This window comes from Triticum urartu, chromosome 3 (assembly GCF_003073215.2).
Source record: "Triticum urartu cultivar G1812 chromosome 3, Tu2.1, whole genome shotgun sequence".
NCBI lineage: Eukaryota > Viridiplantae > Streptophyta > Magnoliopsida > Poales > Poaceae > Triticum > Triticum urartu.
The window spans coordinates 102,148,686-102,170,066 of record NC_053024.1 but is presented as its reverse complement, the minus strand read 5'-3'; positions in this window follow the sequence as shown (position 1 = coordinate 102,170,066).

Here is a 21,381-nt window from a genome sequence, read left to right as displayed (position 1 = left end):
GGCTCTGATACCACTATTGGGGAACATAGTAATTTCAAAATTTTCCTACGCACACGCAAGATCATGGTGGTGCATAGAAACGAGAGGGGAGAGTGTGATCTACGTACCCTTGTAGACCGACAGCGGAAGCGTTAGCACAACGCGGTTGATGTAGTCGTACGTCTTCACGGCCCGACCGATCAAGCACCGAAACTACGGCACCTCCGAGTTCTAGCACAGGTTCAGCTCGATGACGATCCCCGGACTCTGATCCAGCAAAGTGTCGGGGAAGAGTTCCGTCAGCACGACGGCGTGGTGACGATCTTGATGTACTACCGTCGCAGGGCTTCACCTAAGCACCGCTACAATATTATCGAGGACTATGGTGGAAAGGGGCACCGCACACGGTTAAGAATATGATCACGTGGATCAACTTCTGTCTAGAGGTGCCCCCTGCCCCCGTATATAAAGGAGCAAGGGAGGAGGCGGCCGGCCCTAGGAGGGGCCGCGCCAAGTGTGGAGTCCTACTAGGACTCCCTAGTCCTAGTAGGATTCCACCTCCCATATGGAATAGGAAAAGAGGAAGGGAAAAGGAGAAGGAAGGAAGGGGGCGCCCCCCTTCCCTAGTCCAATTCAGACCAGACCAAGGGGAGGGGTGCGGCCACCCTTGAGGCCCTTTTTCTTCTTTCCCGTATGGCCCAATAAGGCCCAATACGTATTCCCGTAACTCTCCGGTACTCCGAAAAATACCCGAATCACTCGGAACCTTTCCGATGTCCGAATATAGTCGTCTAATATATCGATCTTTACATCTCGACCATTTCGAGACTCCTCGTCATGTCCCCGATCTCATCCGGGACTCCGAACTCCTTCGGTACATCAAAACTCATACACTCATAATATAACTGTCATTGAAACCTTAAGCGTGCGGACCCTACGGGTTCGAGAACAATGTAGACATGACCGAGACACGTCTCCAGTCAATAACCAATAGCGGAACCTGGATGCTCATATTGGCTCCCACATATTCTACAAAGATCTTTATCGGTCAGACCGCATAACAACATACGTTGTTCCCTTTGTCATCGGTATGTTACTTGCCCGAGATTCGATCGTCGGTATCTTAATACCTAGTTCAATCTCGTTACCGGCAAGTCTCTTTACACGTTCCGTAATACATCATCTCACAACTAACTCATTAGTTGCAATGCTTGCAAGGCTTATGTGATGTGCATTATCGAGAGGGCCCAGAGATACCTCTCCGACAATCGGAGTGACAAATCCTAATCTCGAAATACGCCAACCCAACATGTACCTTTGGAGACACCTGTAGAGCTCCTTTATAATCACCTAGTTACGTTGTGACGTTTGGTAGCACACAAAGTGTTCCTCCGGCAAACGGGAGTTGCATAATCTCATAGTCATAGGAACATGTATAAGTCATGAAGAAAGCAATAGCAACATACTAAATGATCGGGTGCTAAGCTAATGGAATGGGTCATGTCAATCACATCATTCTCCTAATGATGTGATCCCGTTAATCAAATAACAACTCTTTTGTTTATGGTTAGGAAACATAACCATCTTCGATTAACGAGCTAGTCAAGTAGAGGCATACTAGTGACACTCTATTTGTCTATGTATTCACACATGTATTATGTTTCCGGTTAGTACAATTCTAGCATGAATAATAAACATTTATCATGATATAAGGAAATAAATAATAACTTTATTATTGCCTCTAGGGCATATTTCCTTCACTCGTGACTCACGGATACTTCCAAAATAATTGTAGGTGTCGATGATACCAGTACAGGTGATGCTACCGAACTCAAATGGGAGTTCAACGAGGACCTTGTTCGTTACTACGTGTATTTTCCTGATGATTAGTAGTGGTGCCCAGTTGGGCGATCGGGGATCTAGCAGTTGGGTTATCTTCTTTTCATTTGGTTGTCCGTAGTCGCACTATGAGTGTACTCTGATGATGTATGAATTATTTGCTATTTGTGTGACGTGGCGATTGTAAGCCAACTCTATTTATCCCTTTCTTGTTCATTACATGGGATTGTTTGAAGATGACCCTTCTTGCGACAAAATCACTATGCGCTTATGCCTCTAAGTCGTGCCTTGACACATGGGAGATATAGCCGCATCGTGGGCGTTACAAGTTGGTAATCAGAGCCATCCCCGACTTAGGAGCCCCCTGCTTTATCGATTCACTGACGTTGTTGAGCCTAGAAGAAAAATCTTTTGAGTCTTAGGATTATATATCGGAGAGTAGGATTCTTTTTACTCCTCAGTCCCTTTGTCGCTCAAGTGAGCTCTCCTGACGTAGATGTTTTGTCTTTCCTCTCCTCAAATTTCACAAAAAGAAATTTAGGATCACGTGGGTATCTTGGAATCGTTTCGATATTCTTCTGACAAGAAAATTGTTCTTGGTGCCTCCTAACATTTAGGGGTTGTGGCAGTGTCCCGGGGAGTTGAGCTCTGAGGTGTTGTCATCACAATCTTATCATTGCAATTCTGGAATACCTGAGTTCGCCGACATCGAAAATCTCTTTTATGCAGCTAGTGGTGAGATAACCTCGACGCCACCCAGTACTGGGGCGGGAGTTTGGGAGTATTGCCATAGCTCGTATAAAGGATGCTTTTCAAAGGTTGAGGTACACGATTTCAGAGTTTTCTTGGTTATGTGTTGACGGATGGATACAGTTGAAGCGTAGGGCTTGTTAGTTGTGTGATATATATTGTGCCTCCCTGTATCCCCAACACAAGATTGCATAACCACAAAGTTTCGGGAGTTTATAGGTGGGAATTCAAGTAGCTCTAGTATTTCTTCTGGCAGATATTTGGTTTGTGATTGGGTAATCCTTATCACTTATTTGTTCCAGGCGTACCTTGTTATTTCATTCATCAACCTTTATCTAAGTGGCTTCTCACCTTAAAGGTCGTGTATTGTTAACTTTGGAATTCATTCATTCATTCTTGTTCGGATGTTTATTGTGAAGACTATATGTTGCAATTTCTATCCATTGATTCAGCTTGTCTATCTGTCTATCATGATTCTAACGGATGTTACCCTCTTCAGGATGGCTCCTCCAACGCGTTTGAATCCGCAACGCAATGATGGGGAACAGGCAAACCCTCCACCTCCTCCTCCGCCTCCGAAGGCATGGCAAGCTGTCATGGGAGCCACCAATGCCAACACCCAGATGCTTTTGCAACTCTTGCAAGAGCGCAACCAAGGCCAAGGTAACCAAGGAAATCAACTTCAAGGGCAATTCTACAGTCAGCCTCAGTTTGCTACCCTCAACCAGTTCCTTGCAAATCAGCCAAAGTCTTTCAGCAACTGTGTCGAGGCCACTGACGCCGATGATTGGCTCGTGGACATCAGCAAGCATTTTGAATGTAGCAATGTAGAGCCTGAGGACTACGTCAAGTTCACTTCGTTTCAGCTCAAGGACCAAGCTGCTGATTGGTATCAACAATACAGAGATTCCAGAGGAGGTCGAGTGATTACCTAGGATGATTTATGCTGAGATTTCAAAGCTCATCACATTCCAACAAGTGTTGCTGAGAGCAAGCATGAGGAATTCCACAGTCTCAAGGAAGGAAGCATGTCCGTGTATCAATAAAACATCCAGTTTCAGAAACTTGCTCGCATCGCAAGGCAGGACATTCCTGATGAAAAGAGCATGATCTATCACTTTAGAGGTGGACTCAGAGAAGATCTGCAGTTAGCGCTCATGCTTCTTGAGCCTACTAAGTTTGATAAATTCTATAACATGTCCCTCAAGCAAGAAGGTGCTCAACTCAAGTGTGAGGCTTCAAAGAAGAGAATCAGGGATGCACGCCAGTCTTCTTCTTCCTCACAAGTGGCAGCTAAGCAACAGAAGTCCTGGCTTCCTCCTCCTCCGTTTCGTTAGCCCTACCAGCAAAAGAACAAAGGTGGCCATGGATCTTCCCACCCACCCAACCCAGGCTATCAGAACAAGTCTCAGAATCAAGCTCCAAAGACAAGTGCTACTCCTTCTTATCAACGTCCGCTCTCAGAAGTTACTTGCTTGCAACAAGTGTCAGCAGAAAGGTCACTATGCGAACAAGTGCTTCAACCAAAGGCGCCTTCCAACTCCTCCTCCTGTGAGGTCTTCAAGCAATGCAGTGGTCAAGCATAATCCCAAGTCTGCAAGGGTGAACTTGGTGAACTCAGTTCAAGCAGAGGATTCTTCAGAAGTGATCATGGGTAATCTCCAACTTAATGATATTCCTGCAAAAGTTTTATTTGATATTGGTGCATCACATTGTTTCATCTCAAGACCTTTTGCATCAAAGCATGAGTTGGTTTTCCAAGATTTGCCTAGACCGTTATCAATTGTTTCTCCGGGTAAATTCATGAACGCAAGCTCGATGGTTCGGGATGTTTCTATCAAGATGGGCAACTATAAATTTCTGTCTTCTCCAATTGTTCTTGGCGACTCGGATATTGATCTAATTCTCGGGATGGACTGGCTTTCTAAGCACAATGCTCAACTTGATTATGCTGCCAGGGAAATTAAATTGGCACACTCTTCTGAGGATGTGATCATCTATGCTGCTCGGGATGAGACCATTTAGTTGTTCTCTCTCAATGAGAAGGGCGAGTTAGATGCAGTTTCTCAGATTCCAATCGTTTGTGAGTACCAAGATGTCTTTCCAGAAGAGTTTCCGGGTATGCCTCCTCACCGGCTAGTTGAGTTCGTTATCGATCTTGAGCCTGGTACTGAACCTGTTTGCAAGCGTCCATACAAGCTTGGACCAAAGGAGCTGAAGGAATTGAAGAAACAGCTTGATGAACAACAGTGTCTGGGTTTGCTCAGACCGAGTTCATCTCCATGGGGTTGTGGTGTTCTTTTTGTCCAGAAGAAGGATGGCACGGACCGACTTTGCATCGATTACCGTCCATTGAACAAGAAGACAATCAAGAACAAGTACCCACTTCCCAACATCAATGAGCTATTCGAGCAAATTAAAGGTGCAAAGGTGTTCTCCAAGCTTGAAGTCTGTATGGGTTATCATCAGATTCGCATTCGTGAACAAGATATTCCTAAGACAACATTCAAAACAAGCTTTGGTTCTTATGAATATATTGTCATGTCTTTCAGCCTTGTCAATGCTCCTCCAACATTCTCTCGAATGATGAACTTCATCTTCAACCCCTACACAAATGAATTCGTCCAGGTCTATCTCAATGATATCTCGGTGTTCTCCAAGAATAAGAAGGATCATGCCAAGCATTTGCAATTGGTGCTCGACAAGCTCAGAGAGTATCTATTATACGCCAAGTTTTCCAAATGTGAGTTTTGGCTTGATGAAGTTCTTTACCTTGGCCATATCATCTGCGCCTAGGGCATTGCTATAAATCCGGAGAAGGTCTCTGCAATTGTGAATTGGGAGCCTCCTCAGAATGTCAAGCAGCTCCGCAGTTTCCTTGGGCTTGCAAGCTATTGCCAAGGATTTATTGAGAATTTCTCTAAGATTGCAAAGCCTCTTTCCAACCTCCTCCAGAAGCATGTCAAGTATGTCTGGACTCCTGAGTGTGACATTGCTTTCAACACTCTCAAAGAGAAGCTAGCCTCAGCTCCTATCTTAACTCCTCCAGATGAATCCAATGAAGGAAATATGCCCTAGAGGCAATAATAAAGTTATTATTTATTTCCTTATATCTTGATAAATGTTTATTATTCATGCTAGAATTTTATTAACCGGAAACGTAATACTTGTGTGAATACATAGACAAACAAAGTGTCACTAGTATGCCTCTACTTGACTAGCTCGTTAATCGAAGATGGTTATGTTTCCTAACCATAGACATGAGTTGTCATTTGATTAACGGGATCACATCATTAGGAGAATGATGTGATTGACATGACCCATTCCATTATCTTAGCACCCGATCGTTTAGTATCTTGCTATTGCTTTCTTCATGACTTATACATGTTCCTATGACTATGAGATTATGCAACTCCCATTTACCGGAGGAACACTTTGTGCTACCAAACGTCACAACGTAACTGGGTGATTATAAAAGTGCTCTACAGGTGTCTCCAAAGGTACATGTTGGGTTGGCATATTTCGAGATTAGGATTTGTCGCTCCGATTGTCGGAGAGGTATCTCTGGGCCCTCTCGGTAATACACATCACTTAAGCCTTGCAAGCAATGCAACTAATAAGTTAGTTGCAATATGATGTATTACGGAACGAGTAAAGAGACTTGCCGGTAACGAGATTGAACTAGGTATTGAGATACCGACGATCGAATCTCGGGCAAGTAACATACCGATGACAAAGGGAACAACGTATGTTGTTATGCGGTCTGACCGATAAAGATCTTCATAGAATATGTAGGAGCCAATATGAGCATCCAGGTTCCGCTATTGGTTATTGACCGGAGACGTGTCTCGATCATGTCTATATTGTTCTCGAACCCTAGGGTCCGCACGCTTAACATTACGATGACAATTTCATTATGAGTTTATATATTTTGATGTACTGAAGGTTGTTCGGAGTCCCGGATGTGATCACGGACTTGACGAGGAGTCTCGAAATGGTCGAGACATAAAGATTGATATATTGGACAACTATATTTGGACACCGGAAAGGTTCCGGGTAAGATTGGGACAATACCGGATCACCGGGAGGTTATCGGAACCCCCCGGGAGGTATACAGGCCTTATTGGGCCTTACTGGAAAGGAGGGGAAAGGAGCAAGGGAGGGGGCTCCCCCCAAGCCCAATCCGAATTGGGAAGGGGGACGGCCCCCCTTTCCTTCCTCCCTCCTTCCTCTTCCTTCCCTCTCCTACTCCTAATAGGAAAAAGGGGAGTCCTACTCCCGATGGGAGTTGCACTCCCCCCCTTGGGCGCGGCACCCTCCTTGGCCGGCCCCCTCCTCGACTCCTTTATATACGGGGGCAGGGGGGCACCCCACAGACACAACAATTGATCATTGATCTCTTAGCCGTGTGCGGTGCCCCCTCCACCATAATCCTCGATAATATTGTAGCGGTGCTTAAGCGAAGCCCTGCGATGGTAGAACATCAAGATCGTCACCATGTCGTCGTGCTGACGGAACTCATCCCCGACACTTTGCTGGATCGGAGTCCGGGGATCGTCATCGAGCTGAACGTGTGCAAAAACTCGGAGGTGCCGTAGTTTCGGTGATTGATCGATCGGGCCATGAAGACGTACGACTACATCAACCGCGTTGTTATAACGCTTCCGCTTCCGGTCTACGGGGGTACGTAGACAACACTCCCCTCTCGTTGCTGTGCATCACCATGATCTTGCGTGTGCGTAGGAATTTTTTTGAAATTACTACGTTCCCCAACAGTGGCATCCGAGCCTAGGTTTTATGCGTTGATGATATATGCACGAGTAGAACACAAGTGAGTTGTGGGCGATATAAGTCATACTACTTACCAGCCTGTCATACTTTGGTTCGGCGGTATTGTTGGATGAAGCGGCCCGGACCGACATTACGCATACGCTTACGCGAGACTGGTTCTACAGACGTGCTTTGCACACAGGTGGCTGGTGGGTGTCAGTTTCTCCAACTTTATTTGAACCAAGTGTGGCTACGCCCGGTCCTTGCAAAGGTTAAAACAGCACCAACTTGACAAACTATCGTTGTGGTTTTGATGCGTAGGTAAGAATGGTTCTTGCTAAGCCCGTAGCAGCCACATAAAACTTGCAACAACAAAGTAGAGGACGTCTAACTTGTTTTTGCAGGGCATGTTGTGATGTGATATGGTCAAGACGTGATGAGATATAAGTTGTTGTATAAGATGATCATGTTTTGTTGAAGTTATCGGCAACTGGCAGAAGCCTTATGGTTGTCTCTTTATTGCATAAGATGCAAGCGCCAAATAATTGCTTTACAATTATCGCTATGCGATAGCAATAGTTGCAAGAGCAATAGTTGGCGAGACGACCATGTTACGACACATTGATATAGATCAAGATGATGAAGATCATGGTGTCATGCCGGTGATGATGGAAATCATGATGATGTTCTGGAGATGGAGATCAAAGGCACAAGATGATGATGGCCATATCATGTCACATATTTTGATTGCATGTGATGTTTATCTTTTATGCATCTTATCTTTCTTTAATTGACGGTAGCATTATAAGATGATCTCTCACTAAATTTCAAGATAAAAGTGTTCTCCCTAAATATGCACCGTTGCCAAAGTTCGTCATGCCCAGACACCACGTGATGATCGGGTGTGATAAGCTCTACGTCCATCTACAACGGGTGCAAGACAGTTTTGCACACGCAGAATACTCAGGTTAAACTTGACGAGCCTAGGATATGCAGATATGGCCTTGGAACCCTGAGACCGAAAGGTCGAGCGTGAATCATATAGTAGATATGATCAACATAATGATGTTCACCATTGAAAGCTACTCCATTTCACGTGATGATCAGTTATGGTTTAGTTGATTTGGATCACGTGATCACTCAGATGATTAGAGGGATGTCTATCTAACTGGGAGTTCTTAAGTAATATGATTAATTGAACTTTAATTTATCATGAACTTAGTCCTGGTAGTGTTAGCATATCTTTGTTGTAGAACAATAGCTCGTGATGTTGCTCCCTGTTTAATTTTTATATGTTCCTAGAGAAAACTAAGTTGAAAGATGATAGGAGCAATGATGCGGACTGGGTCCGTGATCTGAGGTTTATCCTCATTGCCGCATAGAAGAATTATGTCCTTGATGCACCGCTAGGTGACTGACCTATTGCAGGAGCAGATGCAGACGTTATGAACGTTTGGCTAGCTCAATATGATGACTACTTGATAGTTTAGTGCACCATGCTTAACAGCTTAGAATCGGGATTTCAAAGACGTTTTGAACGTCATGGACCATATGAGATGTTCCAGGAGTTGAAGTTAATATTTCAAGCAAATATCCGAGTTGAGAGATATGAAGTCTCCAACAAGTTCTATAGCTAAAAGATGGAGGAGAATAGCTCAAGCAGTGAGCATGTGCTCAGATTGTCTGGGTACCACAATCGCTTGAATCAAGTGGGAGTTAATCTTCCAGATAAAATAGTGATTGACAGAATTCTCTAGTCACCATCACCAAGTTAGTAGAACTTCATGATGAACTATAATATGCAAGGGATAACGGAAACGGTTCCCAAGCTCTTCGTGATGCCGAAATCGACGAAGGTAGAAATCAAGAAAAGCATCAAGTGTTGATGGTAAACAAAACCACTAGTTTCAAGTAAAGGGACAAAGGGAAGAAAGGGTAACTTCAAGAAGAACGGCAAGCAAGTTGCTGCTCAAGTGAAAAAAACCCAAGTCTAGACCTAAGCCTGAAACTAAGTGCTTCTACTGCAAAGGGACTGATCACTGGAAGCGGAACTGCCCCAAGTATTTGGCGGATAAGAAGGATGGCAAAGTGAACATAGGTATATTTGATATACATGTTATTGACGTGTACTTTACTAGTGTTTATAGCAACCCCGCAGTATTTGATACTAGTTCAGTTGCTAAGAATAGTAACTCGAAACGAGAGTTGCAGAATGAACACAGACTAGTTAAGGGTGAAGTGACGATGTGTGTTGGAAGTGGTTCCAAGATTGATATGATCATCATCGCACACTCCCTATATTTTCGGGATTAATGTTGAACCTAAATAAATGTTATTTGGTGTTTGCGTTGAGCATGAATATGATTTGATCATGTTTATTGCAATACGGTTATTCATTTAAGTAAGAGAATAAATTGTTGTTCTGTTTACATGAATAAAACCTTATATGGTTACACACCCAATGAAAATGGTTCGTTGGATCTCGATCGTAGTGATACACATATTCATAATATTGAAACCAAAAGATGCAAAGTTAATAATGATGGTGCAACTTATTTGTGGCACTGCCGTTTAGGTCATATTGGTGTAAAGCGCATGAAGAAAATCCAAGCTGATGGGCTTTTGGAATCACTTGATTATGAATCAGTTGATGCTTGCGAACCATGCCTCATGGGCAAGATGACTAAGACTCCGTTCTCCGGAACAATGGAGCGAGCAACAGATTTGTTGGAAATCATACATACTGATGTATGTGGTCCGATGAATATTGAGGCTCGCGGCAGGTATCATTATTTTCTGATCTTCACAGATGATTTGAGCAGATATGAGTATATCTACTTGATGAAACACAAGTCTGAAATATTTGAAAAGTTCAAAGAATTTTAGAGTGAAGTGGAGAATCATCGTAACAAAAATAAAACTTTCTACGATATGATCGCAGAAGTAAAATATTTGAGTTACGAGTTTGGCCTTCAGTTAAAACAATGTGAAATAGTTTCACTACTCACGCCACCTGGAACACCACAGTGTAATGGTGTGTCCGAACGTCGTAACCGTGCTTTATTAGATATGGTGCGATCTATGATGTCTCTTACCGATCTACCACTATCGTTTTGGGGTTATGCATTAGAGACAGCTACATTCACGTTAAATAGGGCACCATCTAAATCCGTTGAGACGACACTGTATGAACTATGGTTTGGCGAGAAACCTAAGCTGTCGTTTCTTAAAGTTTGAGGTTGCAATGCTTATGTGAAAAAGTTTCAACCTAATAAGCTCAAACCCAAATCGGAGAAGTGCGTCTTCACAGGATAACCAAAGGAAAATGTTGGGTACACTTTCTATCACAGATCCGAAGGCAAGATATTCGTTGCTGAGAATGGATCCTTTCTAGAGAAGGAGTTTCTCTCGAAAGAAGTGAGTGGGAGGAAAGTAGAACTTGATGAGGTAACTGTACCCGCTCCCTTATTCGAAAGTAGTTCATCACAGAAATTTGTTTCTGTGACTCCTACACCAACTAGTGAGGAAGCTAATGATGATGATCATGTAACTTCAGATCAAGTTACTACCGAACCTCGTAAGGTCAACCAGAGTGAGATCCACACCAGAGTGGTACGGTAATCCTGTTCTTGAGATCATGTTAATTGACCATGACGAACCTACGAACTATGAGGAAGTGATGATGAGCCCAGATTCCCCGAAATGGCTTGAGGCCATGAAATCTGAGATAGATCCATGTATGAGAACAAAGTATGGACTTTGATTGACTTGCCAATTGATCGGCGAGCCATTGAGATTAAATGGATCTTCAAGAGGAAGACGCGCTGATAGTAGTGTTACAATCTACAAAGCTAGAATTGTCGCAAAAAGGTTTTCGACAAGTTCAAGGTGTTGACTACGATGAGAGTTTCTCACTCGTATCTATGCTTAAGTCTGTCCGAATCATGTTAGCAATTGCCGCATTTTATGAAATCTGGCAAATGGATAAACAAAACTACATTCCTTAATGGATTTATGAAAGAAGAGTTGATTATGATGCAACCAGAAGGTTTTGTCAATCCTAAAGGTACTAACAAAATATGCAAGCTCCAGCGATCCATCTATGGACTGGTGCAAGCATCTCGGAGTTGGAATATACGCTTGGATAAGTTGATCAAAGCATATAGTTTTATATAGACTTGCGGTGAAGCCTGTATTTACAAGAAAGTGAGTGGGAGCACTACAACATTTCTGATAAGTATATGTGAATGACATATTGTTGATCAGAGATAATGTAGAATTATTCTGCAAAGCATAAAGGAATGTTTGAAAGGAGTTTTTCAAAGAAAGACCTCGGTGAAGCTGCTTACATATTGAGCATCAAGATCTATAGAGATAGATCAAGACGCTTGATAAGTTTTTTCACTGTGTACATACCTTGACAAGATTTTGAAGTAGTTCAAAATGGAACAGTAAAAGAATGAGTTCTTGCCTGTGTTATAAGGTGTGAAGTTGAGTAAGACTCAAAACCGACCACGGCAGAAGATAGAGAGAGAATGAAAGTCATTCCCTATGCCTCAGCCATAGGTTCTATAAAGTATGCCATGCTGTGTACCAAACCTATTGTATACCCTACCCTGAGTTTGGCAAGGGAGTACAATAGTGATCTAGGATTAGATCACTGGACATTGGTCAAAATTATCCTTAGTGGAATAAGGATATGTTTCTCGATTATGGAGGTGACAAAAGGTTTGTCGTAAAGGGTTACGTCGATGCAAGTTTTGACACTGATCCAGATGACTCAAAGTCTCAATCTGGATACATATTGAAAGTGGGAGCAATTAGCAAGAGTAGCTTAGTGCAGAGCATTGTTGACATAGAAATTTGCAAAATACTTACGGATCTGAATGTGGCAGACCCGTTGACTAAACTTCTCTCACAAGCAAAACATGATGACACCCTAGTACTCTTTGGGCGTTAATAACATAGCGATGTGAACTAGCTAGATTATTGAATCTAGTAAACCCTTTGGGTGTTGGTCACATGACGATGTGAACTACGGGTGTTAATCACATGGTGATGTGAACTATTGATGTTAAATCACATGGCGATGTGAACTAGATTATTGACTCTAGTGCAAGTGGGAGACTGAAGGAAATATGACCTAGAGGCAATAATAAAGTTATTATTTATTTCCTTATATCATGATAAATGTTTATTATTCATGCTAGAATTGTATTAACCGGAAACGTAATACTTGTGTGAATACATAGACAAACAAAGTGTCACTAGTATGCCTCTACTTGACTAGCTCGTTAATCGAAGATGGTTATGTTTCCTAACCATAGACATGAGTTGACATTTGATTAACGGGATCACATCATTAGGAGAATGATGTGATTGACATGACCCATTCCATTAGCTTAGCACCCGATCGTTTAGTATGTTGCTATTGCTTTCTTCTTCTTCATGACTTATACATGTTCCTATGACTATGAGATTATGCAACTCCCGTTTACCGGAGGAACACTTTGTGTGCTACAAACGTCACAACGTAACTGGGTGATTATAAAGGTGCTCTACAGGTGTCTCCAAAGGTACATGTTGGGTTGGCGTATTTCGAGATTAGGATTTGTACTCCGATTGTCGGAGAGGTATCTCTGGGCCCTCTCGTAATGCACATCACTTAAGCCTTGCAAGCATTGCAACTAATGAGTTAGTTGCGATTGATGTATTACGAAATGAGTAAAGAGACTGCCGGTAACGAGATTGAACTAGGTATTGAGATACCGACGATCGAATCTCGGGCAAGTAACATACCGATGACAAAGGGAACAACGTATGTGTTATGCGGTCTGACCGATAAAGATCTTCGTAGAATATGTGGGAGCCAATATGAGCATCCAGGTTCCGCTATTGGTTATTGACCGGAGACGTGTCTCGGTCATGTCTACATTGTTCTCGAACCCGTAGGGTCCGCACGCTTAACGTTACGATGACAGTTTCATTATGAGTTTATATATTTTGATGTACCGAAGGTTGTTCGGAGTCCCGGATGTGATCACGGACTTGACGAGGAGTCTCGAAATGGTCGAGACATAAAGATCGATATATTGGACGACTATATTTGGACACCAGAAAGGTTCCGGGTAAGATTGGGACAATACCGGATCACGGAGAGGTTATCGGAACCCCCCGGGAGGTATATGGGCCTTATTGGGCCTTAGTGGAAACGAGGGGAAAGGAGCAAGGGAGGGGGCGTGCCCCCCAAGCCCAATCCGAATTGGGAGGGGGTCGGCCCCCTTTCCTTCCTCCCTCCTTCCTCTTCCTTCCCTCTCCTACTCCTAATAGGAGAAAAGGGGAGTCCTACTCCGGTGGGAGTTGGACTCCCCCCCTTGGGCGCGCCACCCTCCTTGGCCGGCCCCCTCCTCCACTCCTTTATATACGGGGGCAGGGGGCCACCCCACAGGACACAACAATTGATCATTGATCTCTTAGCCGTGTGCGGTGCCCCCCTCCACCATAATCCTCGATAATATTGTAGCGGTGCTTAGGCGAAGCCCTGCGACAGTAGAACATCAAGATCGTCACCACGCCGCTGTCGTGCTGACGGAACTCATCCCCGACACTTTGCTGGATCGGAGTCCGGGGATCGTCATCAAGCTGAACGTGTGCAAAACTCGAGGTGCCGTAGTTTCGGTGCTTGATCGGTTCGGGTCGTGAAGACGTACGACTACATCAACCGCGTTGTTATAACGCTTCCGCTTCCGGTCTACGAGGGTACGTAGAAACACTCTCCCCTCTTGTTGCTGTGCATCACCATGATCTTGCGTGTGCGTAGGATTTTTTTTGAAATTACTACGTTCCCCAACAATCCCAGCCATTCGAAGTTTTCTGTGATGCCTCATTGCAAGGTCTCGGCGCTGTGTTAATGCAAGAGAAGAAAGTTGTGGCTTATACCTCTCGTCAGTGGAAGCCCAACGAAAGGAACTACCCCACTCACGATCTTCAGTTGGCTGCAATTGTCCATGCATTAATAACATGGAGACATCTCTTGTCGGGAAGGCAAGTGGACATTTTCATAGATCACAAGAGCCTCAAATATATCTTCACTCAACCCAACCTCAACCCCAGGCAAAATCATTGGGTCAAAATGATTCAAGAGTACAAACCGAGTATTGAATATACTCCAGGCAAGGCCAATGTGATTGCAGATGCTTTGAGCGGGAAGGCTTATTGCAACAACTTAATTCTCAAGCCATTCCAACCAGATCTTTGTGAAGCTTTCCGCAAACTCAACCTCCAAGTTGTTCCACAAGGTTTTCTTGCCAATCATCAAGTCACTCCAACTTTGGAAGATCAAATTCGTGAGGCACAACTCCTTGACACCATGGTGAAGAAAGTGAAACATGGTATTGCCAAGGGCTTATCCAAATACAAGTGATGTTGCATTGATGACAGAGACACTTTATTCTTTGAGGATCGGATTGTGGTTCCTAAAGGTGATCTAAGGAAGGTCATAATGAACGAAGCGCACAATTCTCTTCTTTCCATTCATCCAGGCAGTTCGAAGATGTACCATGACCTCAAGCAGTTGTATTGGTGGACTCGAATGAAGCGAGAGGTCGCTCAATTCGTGAATGAATGTGATGTCTGTCGAAGGATGAAAGCAGAACACCAACGACCAGCTAGTCTCCTCCAACCTCTTGCTATTCCAGAATGGAAGTTTGATCATATCGAAATGGACTTCGTCACTGGATTTCCCAAGTCCAAGCGTGGGAATGATGCTATTTTCGTTGTCATTGACAAGCTTACCAAAGTGGCTCATTTCCTTCCAATCAAAGAATCTATCATGACAACTCAGTTGGCAGAGCTATACACCTCCAGAATTGTCTCCTTGCACGTTATTCTGCAATTGATCTCTTCAGACCGTGGAAGCATTTTCACTTCTAAGTTCTGGGACTCCTTCCAGAAGGCCATGGGCACCAACATTCGCTTCAGCGCGGCTTTCCATCCTCAAACAAGTGGCCAAGTCGAGCGAGTCAATCAAATCCTCGAAGACATGCTCCAGGCTTGTGTCATCTCTTTCAGTATGAAGTGGGAAGATTGTCTCCCATATGTCGAGTTCTCCTACAACAACAGCTTCCAAGCAAGTTCGGGCAAGGCCCCATTTGAAACTTTCTATGGCAGAAAGTGTTGTACTCCTCTCAATTGGTCCGAGACTGGTGAATGCCAACTTCTTGGCAACAACTTGATCACAGAACCTGAAGAAATGTGTAAAGTCATTCGTGAAAATCTCAAAGCCACGCAATCGCGCCAGAAGAGTTACTATGATAGCAAGCACCGTGACTTGGCTTTCGAGATTGGAGACCATGTCTACCTCCGCGTCTCTCTAGGCACTCGACGCTTTGGTATCAAAGGGAAGCTTGCCCCGAGATACATGGGTCCTTTCAAGATCATTGGCAAAGAGGCGACCTCGCCTATCAACTTGAGCTTCCGTCCAACTTGGCAAATGTGCATGATGTGTTCCACGTGTCATAGCTTCGCAAGTGCTTCAAGATGCCTGAGCGCACTATCAACTTCGAAGAGATTGATCTCCAATAAGGTTTGTCTTATCATGAGCATCCCGTTGCTATTCTTGAAGAAACCGAGTGCAAAACTCGCGACAAGTCAATCAAATTCCTGAAAGTTAAGTGGTCACACCATTCCGACCGTGAAGCCACCTGGGAGCATGAGGATCACCTCCGTTCCGAATATCTAGAGTTCTTCCAGTCCTAGATCTCGGGACGAGATCCTCTTATAGTGGAGGAGTGCTGTAACACCCCGGATGTAACTTTTAATAATTTTCACTCCAACTCTTGCCTTTTCCAGCTATGTGATATGATATTCCCTTCATGGTTTGGTTTTTGTCTTTCATTTTTCATTTTGTTCATGTCATGCATTTCATCTCGTGTCATCATGTGCATCTCATTTGCATTCGTGTTCGTCTCATGCATCCGGTCATTTTCCCCATTGTCTGTTTCGCGATCTGACACTCCCACATGCACCCGTTGCACCCCTCAAATATCGTTTCGTGAGCGGGAGAGATATGTTCTCGAAATGGGTCGAGATTGGTCGAGTGGCCTTGGTACATCACCGGTAGGCTGCCTGTCAAATTTCGTTCCATTTGGAGGTCGTTTGATGCCCCAACGGTTAACCGGGTAACCATAAAAGCCCCTCTCTCTTTGCAGCCCAACACCCCTCCAAAACAACCCACTATCCCATCTAAACCCCTCCATGCTCTCTGTCGTTGGATCATGATCGTGTGGGCAAAACCGCACCTCATTTGAACACTCCTAGCTCCTCTACCTATAAATATGCCTCCCCTCCTCTTTCTCCGGGTCAAACCCTAGCTCCCCCTCTCCCCGCACCGCCGAACATGTCCAGGGGATGCCGGACGCGTCCGCCACTACCTCCGCACCACTCCCGTGCCACCATGTGGCATCACCGCCGCCCACCGTGCTACCTCTTGAGCACTGCGTTGGTTTTCCCTTGAAGAGGAAAGGGTGATGCAGCAAAGTAGCGTAAGTATTTCCCTTAGTTTTTGAGAACCAAGGTATCAATCCAGTAGGAGACTACACGCAAGTCACCTCGAACCTACACAAACAAATAAGAACCTCACAACCAATGTGATAAAGGGGTTGTCATTCCCTTCACGGTCACTTACGAGAGTGAGATCTGATAGAGATAATAAGATAAATATTTTTGGTATTTTTATGATATAGATTGAAAGTAAAGATTGCAAAGTAAAATAGATTGGAAACTTATATGATAAAAGATAGACCCGGTGGCCATAGGTTTCGCTAGTGGCTTCTCTCAAGATAGCATAAGTATTACGGTGGGTGAACAAATTACTGTCAAGCAATTGATAGAAAAGTGCATAATTATGAGAATATCTAGGCATGATCATGTATATAGGCATCACCTCCGTGACAAGTAGACCGAAACGATTCTGCATCTACTACTATTACTCCACACATCGACCGCTATCCAGCATGCATCTAGAGTATTAAGTTCATAAGAACAGAGTAACGCATTAGGCAAGATGACATGATGTAGAGGGATAAACTCAAGCAACTGATTATTCAAAGAGACTTGCAAAGATAACCAATCATACATAAAATATTTCAGAGAAGAATCAAATACTGTTCATAGATAAACTTGATCATAAACCCACAATTCATCGAATCTCAACAAACACACCGCAAAAAGAGTTACATCAAATAGATCTCCAAGAAGATCAAGGATAACATTGTGTTGAGATCCAATGAGAGAGAAGAAGCCATCTAGCTAATAACTATGGACCCGAAGGTCTGTGGTAAACTACTCACAAACCATCGGAGAGGCTATGGTGTTGATGTAGAAGCCCTCCGTGATCCATTCCCCCTTCGGCGGAGCTCCAAAAAAGGCCCCAAGATGGGATCTCTTGGGTACAGAAGGTTGCGGTGGTGGAAATAGGGTTTCATGGTGCTCCTGGATGTTTTCGGGGTATATGGATACATATAGGAGGAAGAAGTAGGTCGGTGGAGCTGTGAGGGGCCCACGAGGGTGGGGGACGCGCCCAGGGGGCAGGCGCGCCTCCCTGCCTTGTGGCCGCCTCGCTTATTTCTTGATGTCTACTCCAATTCCCCTGGATCATGTTTGTTCCAAAAATAACTCTCCCGAAGGTTTCGTTCTGTTTGATATTCCTTTTGTGCGAAACACTGAAATAGGCAAAAAAGCAGCAATTTGCACTGGGCCTTGGGTTAGTAGGTTAGTCCCAAAAATAATATAAAAGTGTATAAATAATCCCATTAAACATCCAAAATAGATAATATAATAGCATGGAGCAATAAAAATTATAGATACGTTGGAGATGTATCAAGCATCCCCAAGCTTAATTCATGCTCGTCCTTGAGTAGGTAAATGATAAAAACAGAATTTTTGATCTGGAATGCTACCTAGCATAATTCTCTATGTAATTTTCTTTATTGTGGCATGAATGTTTAGATCCGAAAGATTCAAGACAAAAGTTTAATATTGACATAAAAATAATAATATTTCAAGCATACTAACTAAGCAATCTTCTCTTCTCAAAATAACATGGCAAAAGAAAGTTCATCCCTACAAAATCATATAGTTTGGTCATGCTCCATTTTCGTCACACAAGAATGCTCTCATCATGCACAACCCCGATGACAAGCCAAGCAATTGTTTCATACTTTAGTAATCTCAAACTTTTTTCAACTTTCACGCAATACATGAGCGTGAGCCATGGATATATCACTATGGGTGGAATAGAATATGATGATGGGGGTTATGTGGAGAAGACAAAAAAGGAGAAAGTCTCTCATCAACGTGGCTAATCAATGGGACAGGGAGATGCCCATCAATTGATGTCAATGCAAGGAGTAGGGATTGCCATGCAACGGATGCACTAGAGTTATAAATGTATGAAAGCTCAACAAAAGAAACTAAGTGGGTGTGCATCCAACTTGCTTGCTCACGAAGACCTAGGGCATTTGAGGAAGCCCATTGTTGGAATATACAAGCCAAGTTCTATTATGAAAAATTCCCACTAGTATATGAAAGTGACAAAACAAGAGACTCTCTATCATAAAGATCATGGTGCTACTTTGAAGCACAGGTGTGGAAAAAAGATTGTAGCATTGCCCCTTTTTTCTTCTTTTTTTGGCCTTTATCTTTTTTTATTTGGGACAATGCTCTATTAATGATGATCATCACACTTCTATTTATTTACAACTCAATGATTACAACTCGATACTAGAACAAAATATGACTCTATATGAATGCTTCCGGCGGTGTACCAGGAAGGGCAGTGAATCAAGAGTGACATGTATGATAAATTATGCATGGTGGCTTTGCCACAAATACGATGTCAACTACATGATCTTGCAAGGCAATATGACAATGATGAAGCGTGTCATGAATGAAACGGTGGAAAGTTGCATGGCAATATATCTCGGAATGGCTATGGAAATGCCATGATAGGTAGGTATGCTGGCTGTATTGAGGAAGATATAAGGAGGTTTATGTGTGATAGAGTGTATCATATCACGGGGTTTGGATGCACCGGCAAAGTTTGCAGCAACTCTCAAGGTGAGAAAGGGCAATGCATGGTACCGAAGAGGCTAGCAATGATGGAAAGGTGAGAGTGCGTATAATCCATGGACTCAACATTAGTTATAAAGAACTCACATACTTATTGCAAAAATCTACAAGTCATCAAAAACCAAGCATTATGGGCATGGTCCTAGGGGGATAGATTGGTAGGAAAAGACCATCGCTCGTCCCCGACCACCACTCATAAGGAAGACAATCAAATAACACCTCAATTTTCAAATTTTATACACAACGATTACCATACGTGCATGCTACGGGACTTGCAATCTTCGACACAAGTATTTCTCAAATTCACAACTACTCAACTAGCACACTCTAATATCACCACCTTTATATCTCAAAACAATTATCAAGTATCAAACTTCTCATAGTATTCAATGCACTTTTTATGATAGTTTTTATTATACCCATCTTGGATGCCTATCATATTAGGACCAATTTTATAGCCAAAGCAAACTACCATGCTGTTCTAAAGGACTCTCAAAATAATATAAGTGAAGCATGAGAGATCAATAATTTCTATAAAATAAAACCACCACCATGCTCCAAAAGATATAAGTGAAGCACTAGAGCAAAATTATCTAGCTCAAAAGATATAAGTGAAGCACATAGAGTATTCTAATAAATTCCAATTCATGTGTGTATCTCCCAAAAGGTGTGTACAGCAAGGATGATTGTGGTAAACTAAAAAGCAAAGACTCAAATCATACAAGATGCTCCAAGCAAAACACATATCATGTGGTGAATAAAAATATAGCCTCAAGTAAAGTTACCGATAAACGAAGGCAAAAGAGGGGATGCCTTCTGGGGCATCCCCAAGCTTAGGCTTTTGGTTGTCCTTGAATTTTACATGGGGTTCCTTGGGAATCCCCAAGCTTAGGCTCTTTCCACTCCTTATTCCATAATCCATCAAATCTTTATCCAAAACTTGAAAACTTCACAACACAAAACTCAACAGAAAATCTCATGAGCTCCGTTAGTATAAGAAAACAAACCACCACTTAAGGTACTGTAATGAACTCATTCTCTATTTATATTGGTGTTAAAACTACTGTATTCCAACTTCTCTATGGTTCGTACCCTCCGATACTAGCCATAGATGCATCAAAATAAGCAAACAACACACGAAAAATAGAATCTGTCAAAAATAGAACAGTCTGTAGTAATCTGTAGGTTTCGAATACTTATGTAACCCCAAAAATTCTGAAATAAATTGGTGGACGTGAGGAATTTGTCTATTAATCATCTTAAAAAAGAATCAACCTAATTGCACTCTTCAGTAAAAAGTGGCAGAAAATCTCGTGAGCGATGAGGGAGTCCTCGACTAAGGGGTCCTCGGGCGTCCGGCCTGTTATCCATGGGCCGGACTGATGGGCTGTGAAGACATGAAGGCCGAAGACTGTATCTGTGTCCGGATTGGACTCTCCTTTGCGTGGAAGGCAAGCTTGGCAACCAATTATGAAGATTCCTTCTTATTTAACTGACTCTATGTAAACCCTAGATCCCCCGGTGTCTATAGAAACTGGAGGGATCAGTCCGGAAAGGATATATTCATTGCCATAGTCATACAAGTTGGACTTCTAGGGTTTGGCCATTACGATATCGTGGTAGATCAACTCTTGTAATACTCATATTCATTAATATCAATCAAGTAGGACGTAGGGTATAACCTCCATAGAGAGGGCCCGAACCTGGGTAAACATCATGTCCCCCGTCTCCTGTTACCATCGATCCTAGACGCATAGTTCGGGACCCCCTACCCGAGATCCGCCGGTTTTGACACCGACATTGGTGCTTTCATTGAGAGTTCCACTATGCTGTCGACAAAAGGTTCGATGGCCCCTTCAATCATCTATAGCGACGCTGTCCAAGGAGAAACCTTCCTCCCCAGACAGATTTTCA